Here is a 6,000-nt window from a genome sequence, read left to right as displayed (position 1 = left end):
TTGCATAAATGAAAGGATAATCAGCCTATCAACCGGGCCAAGGACCAAAGGCACAAAATGGCGTGCAATTAACATGGAAATGACTTTGTTTGACACTGAACTGAAAGCAACGATCTCAATTGAAAGACAAAAGATGTCTCCGAGTGGCATCCTGGCATCCTGGCATCCTGGAGTCCCAAAGTCGTGGAGTCGTGGAGTGCTAAATTAGCAAAGGACCCAAAATGAAGCCAGCAACAGCACAATGCAGCGCGGGCATAATTTAATATTTCCCATTAAGCGCGACCGTTAATGAAAGAAGCGAAAGCGAATCTCGCGACTGCGCAGGGCTCTCTCCAGGAGCAGGGAGAACTCTCCGTAGTCCTCTCCTTTCCGACCATCTTATCCAGCCGGCCATGGCGAGTAATTAATTTTATGCGAAGTACAAAATTTAATTTCGTTTGCCACCCCTTTTCAACGCCACCCCCATTTGCAGGATTGTAGGACTTGGGGGGGGGGGGGGGGGGGGGGGGGGGGGGGGGGGGGGGGGACTTGGCTTTCATTTTGTTTCGTTTTTGTTTTAAATGCCTTTTGAAGTATTTGCTCCCCACACCCCACTCGCCGCTCTTCTTTTTCTATAAGCATCTTAACGGCATCATTTGGCGTCGAGTTGCGTAGGTGGCCACGCAGTTTTTCCTTCTTAATGTTGAATGTTTTTCATCAAGGTGGTCTTATATGTATGGGAAGTACTTTAAGGGAGAGCCTTTGACTTGAGGGGACTGCTTATAATTTTTAATTGGTCTTGTAAGTGTGCCTAAAGAAAGGGATTCCGGGAAGTGGACTAGAATTTTAAATGCTTTCGTATAAGATTGGTTAAGAAAAGAGAAAATGCCTTACCTGAACATACATTCAAACGTCTATACTCAAAACAAAAAGAAAAAGAATAAACGAGAAGCCAAGTTTGTTGTCCAATTTTTGTGGTTACATTAATAAATATCGCCACCACATCGCACCTAGTCAATGTCCATAGAATTGCCAAATCATAAATCAATCATTTCCAGCAAAACCAAACCCCTGCCATTTGACATTAACATCGCAGCCGTGCCAGGCAGTGCGTTCCATGAACTGAGGCATATTTTCCAAATTACAAAATTGAGGAAACGAAAGAAAGCATTTCGTGCTGCTGCCGTGCTGCATAATCAGCCCCAGCATCTATGTAGTGCCTCAGCCAACGTCGCTGCCACGCTTCCAACTCAACGATGCGCATAAATTCAGTTAACCCCTCTCAGGACGAAAAAAAAACGAGAGGGAACGTTGTGAGTTGCTGCGGACACCGCAACTCTACATTTATACCCGATACTTAGTCAGTATGGCTCTCCTCCGGCAGGCGCCGCTAATATTAAGCGACACGACAAAGAGTGCGTGCGACAGAGACAGAAAATCAGTCTGAGCGTGACGTCGGGCGCCGCGTAAAAACTGCAAATTGATTTGTTCCTATTGGCTAATTGGGGTATTGGGGTATATTAGACTTGTGGTGAAAATGGATGCGTGTAACGTCCAGAAGGAATCGTTTCCGACCCCATAAAGTATATATATTCTTGATCAGCATCAATAGCCGAGTCGATTGAGCCATGTCTGTCTGTCCGTCTGTCCGTCCGTCCGTCTGTCCGTCTGTCCGTCTGTCCGTCCGTCCGTCTGTCCGTCCCCTTCAGCGCCTAGTGCTCAAAGACTATAAGAGCTAGAGCAACGATGGTTTGGATCCAGACTTCTGTGATATGTCATTGCTACAAAAATATTTCAAAACTTCGCCCCGCCCACTTCCGCCCCCACAAAGGACGAAAATCTGTGGCATCCACAATTTTAACGATATGAGAAAACCAAAAATGCAGAATCGTAGAGAATGACCATATCTTCTAGACTGCAGAATCTGAGTTGGATCGTATTATTATTATAGACAGCATCAAGAAAACAATTTCATTTTTTCTCGCCCTGTCTCTCTCTAACACACACGTAGCGCATAGGCGGCTTTGCTTAGAGTAAAACATTAGCGCCTAGATCTCAGAGACTACAAAAGCTAGAGCAACCAAATTTGGTATCCACACTCGTAATATATCGGACCGAGACAAGTTTGTTTCAAAATTTCGCCACACCCCTTTCCGCCCCCGCAAAGGACGAAAATCTGGGGATATTCAAAAATCTCAGAGACTATTAAGGCTAGAGTAACCAAATTTGGTATCCGCACTCCTGTTAGATCTTACTATAAAACGTGTGTCTCAAAATTTCGCCCCACCCCCTTCCGCCCACACAAAGGACGAAAATCTGTTGCATCCACAATATTGCACATTCAAGAAAACTAAAAACGCAGAATCATAGATAATGACCATATCTATCAGATTGCTGAATCTGGAACAAATCAATTTGCACTGGCTACGCAGCGCCCGACATCACGCTCAGACTGATTTTCTGTCTCTCTCGCACGCACTCTTTGTCGTATCGTTCAATATTAGCGGCGTCTGCCGGAGGAGAGCCATACTGACTTAGTATCGGGTATAACCGTAGAGTTGCGGTGTCCGCAGCAACTCACAACGTTCCCCCTCGTTTAAACTTGATTTTGGAATCCCAACAGCAACACAAAGCCACAAAATGCAAATTAAAAGTTGTGGAAACCCGTTCTAAAAAGTGCTAAAGGGTTGTCGATGTCCCAGCCGCAGCTGACGTTGTCGACGTTGTCTGGGTAGCAGGAAAAAGGAAAAAAAAATCACGAGGGTGCGTTTGTCGTGTGTCCTGCCAGGAACAGCCACAGCCTCCCTTTTTTTGAATATTTAATTTTTTTGGTATGCAAATGCCGGCTGCTAAAAAAATTACACCCTATACACAGAGAGATCTATGCATAACCTGGGATTGGAATTTCGAAATTTGAAAAGGGTTTCGGTTTCTATTGACTCGCCTGCAGTTTGTAGTTTTCATTATTCTCTTTTTTCTCTTTTTTCACTTTGCATACGACGATAATCCTTATTTAGGGGCCGCACACGCAGAGGGATCAGACATGGAATTTGCTCAAAGAATACTTCTGGCACACGTCCTGTTCTTGTCCTGTCTGAAGACTGAAGCTGAAGACATTCGTCTTTGTATGCAGCGGAAATTAGTTTTTCCTCAACAGTTTCTTTCTGCCTCATTGGGCGGCTCATTTACGCCTATTAGCAGTTTTGACAGCTGCTTGCCAAGGTAAACGCAAACGCAAACGCAAAAAAAACTCAAAGGCTTGCGGGCTTAAGTCCTGCCCCTGACATCTGCCCATTGGCGTTGGCATGTCCTGCGGTGCTGATTTCCCCCGCCGGCCCTCTGGCTAGTTTCAAGCAGATCCTGATCCAAATACCTTTAACAAATAGAACGGTCAATCTGAAAAGAAGGACACATGTTCAAAGAAACAGAAAGCGAGTGGTGCCGCACACTCCACTCCCACTCCCATCGCCCCACTCCCATCCATGTGTCCTAATAGTTGGTATAAGAAATCAGCTTGTTTCCGTGACATCATATGAGGTAAATATTGAAAAGCTGGCAAACACACGTGCACAGCAGGAAAACAAAAGGTCGTGGCCCAAGACCCAAAATTGTGCTCAAGGAAGAATGTCTGACCGGGAGAAGGCTTTAATGCCGCAAATTGTGAAATTTTGAGAGCAGTTTATCCCGTGTCAGATTTTACCCTATGATATTTCCGACCATACTTGAAGTACCTTGTACTCATGGTACAATGACCAAAAAACCGAAACAGCCTTCTCTACCCTAAAACTGCAAATTGCAGACATGCCTTATCTTCTTTCCTAGCCAAAAATATAACGAAAGAGTTACCAAATTCTCGAGGCACTATCAACTTGAAAGAATCAGCGGAACACTCGTGATTTAAGTGGCAGGTCACGTCTTTCATTTTTTGTTATGCTCAAAATTTTAATGTCCCCTCCCCCGCCGAAAGATCCATTTGATCCCTTGACGCAAATTTGCTTACACAGGATTTTGAGCAGGCATCCATCCATGTTCTTTTCTGACTTTTGGTCATGTTTTTTTGCATCTTTTCGGCAACTTTTTACCTTTTTCTATAATTTCATTTAATTTTTTTGGCCGCCGCGTGGCGTTCTTGTAATTGACGGGGACTTTTCGTTAGGCAACCAAGCAAGGATACGAAAGGATGCGCAGTGGATAACAGAAAAAAATCTTGAGAGCTACCCTTAAAATAAAAAAATTTCTTAAAAAAGCTGAGTGTGCCAGAGGTTTTTACACCCGATACTCAAAATGAGTATTGGGGTATATTAGATTTGTGGTAAAAGTGGATGTGTGTAACGTCCAGAAGGAATCGTTTCCGACCCCATAAAGTATATATATTCTTGATCAGCATCAATAGCCGAGTCGATTGAGCCATGTCTGTCTGTCCGTCTGTCCGTCTGTCCGTCCGTCCGTCTGTCCGTCTGTCCGTCCCCTTCAGCGCCTAGTGCTCAAAGACTATAAGAGCTAGAGCAACGATGTTTTGGATCCAGACTTCTGTGATATGTCACTGCTACAAAAATATTTCAAAACTTCGCCCCACCCCCTTCCGCCCCACAAAAGACGAAAATCTGTTGCATCCACAATATTGCACATTCGAGAAAACTAAAAACGCAGAATCATAGATAATGACCATATCTATCAGATTGCTGAATCTGGATCAGATCGGATCATTTTTGTAGCCAAAAGGAACAAATCAATTTGCAGTGGCTACGCAGCCCCCGACGTCACGCTCAGACTGATTTTCTGTCTCTCTCGCACGCACTCTTTGTCGTGTCGTTCAATATTAGCGGCGTCTGCCGGAGAGAGCCATACTGACTTAGTATCGGGTATAACTGTAGAGTTGCGGTGTCCGCAGCAACTCACAACGTTCCACCTCGTTATACCCGATACTCAAAATGAGTATTGGGGTATATTAGATTTGTGGTAAAAGTGGATGTGTGTAACGTCCAGAAGGAATCGTTTCCGACCCCATAAAGTATATATATTCTTGATCAGCATCAATAACCGAGTCGATTGACTCCTGTCTGTCTGTCTGTCCGTCTGTCCGTCTGTCCGTCTGTCCGTCCGTCCGTCTGTCCGTCTGTCCGTCCCTATTAGCGCCTAGTGCTCAAAGACTATAAGAGCTAGAGCAACGATGTTTTGTATCCAGACTTCTGTGATATGTCACTGCTACAAAAACATTTCAAAACTTCGCCCCGCCCACTTCCGCCCCCACAAACGACGAAAGTCTGTGGCATCCACAATTTTAAAGATACGAGAAAACCAAAAACGCAGAATCGTAGAGAATGACCATATCTTTTAGACTGCAGAATTTGAATAAGATCGTATTATTATTATAGCCAGCATCAAGAAAACAATTTCATTTTTTCTCGCCCTGTCTCTCTAACACACACGTAGCATAGCCGGCTTTGCTTAGAGTAAAACATTAGCGCCTAGATCTCAGAGACTATAAAAGCTAGAGCAACCAAATTTGGTATCCACACTCCTTATATATCGGACCGAGACGAGTTTGTTTCAAAATTTCGCCACACCCCCTTCCGCCCCCGCAAAGGATGAAAATCTGGGGATATTCACAAATCTCAGAGACTATTAAGGCTAGAGTAACCAAATTTGGTGTCCGCACTCCTGTTAGATCTCACTATAAAACGTATATCTCAACATTTCGCCCCACCCCCTTCCGCCCCCACAAAGGACGAAAATCTGTTGCATCCACAATATTGAGAATACGAGAAAACTAAAACCGCAGAATCATAGATAATGATCATATATATCAGATTGCTGAATCTGGATCAGATCAGATCATTTTTATAGCCAAAAGGAACAAATCAATTTGCACTGGCTACGCAGCACCCGACGTCACGCTCAGACTGATTTTCTGTCTCTCTCGCACGCACTCTTTGTCGTGTCGTTTAATATTAGCGGCGTCTGCCGGAGGAGAGCCATACTGACTTAGTATCGGGTATAACTGTAGAGTTGCGGTGTCCG

The 6,000-nt window shown here is 44.4% G+C and overlaps 1 long non-coding RNA gene across 1 annotated transcript; it reads right to left on the bottom strand.

The window, feature by feature from the left end:
• Positions 1-543: 543 nt before the first annotated feature.
• Positions 544-1,076, bottom strand: LOC117192275. The gene is made up of 2 exons (XR_004474271.1): positions 874-1,076; positions 544-790 (listed from the first exon to the last, which is right to left on the bottom strand). It is a non-coding gene; the product is annotated as an uncharacterized LOC117192275 (long non-coding RNA).
• Positions 1,077-6,000: the final 4,924 nt, after the last annotated feature.

The sequence above is a fragment of the Drosophila miranda genome (genome assembly GCF_003369915.1).
Source record: "Drosophila miranda strain MSH22 chromosome Y unlocalized genomic scaffold, D.miranda_PacBio2.1 Contig_Y2_pilon, whole genome shotgun sequence".
Lineage (NCBI taxonomy): Eukaryota > Metazoa > Arthropoda > Insecta > Diptera > Drosophilidae > Drosophila > Drosophila miranda.
This window is presented reverse-complemented; position numbering and strand designations above follow the sequence as displayed.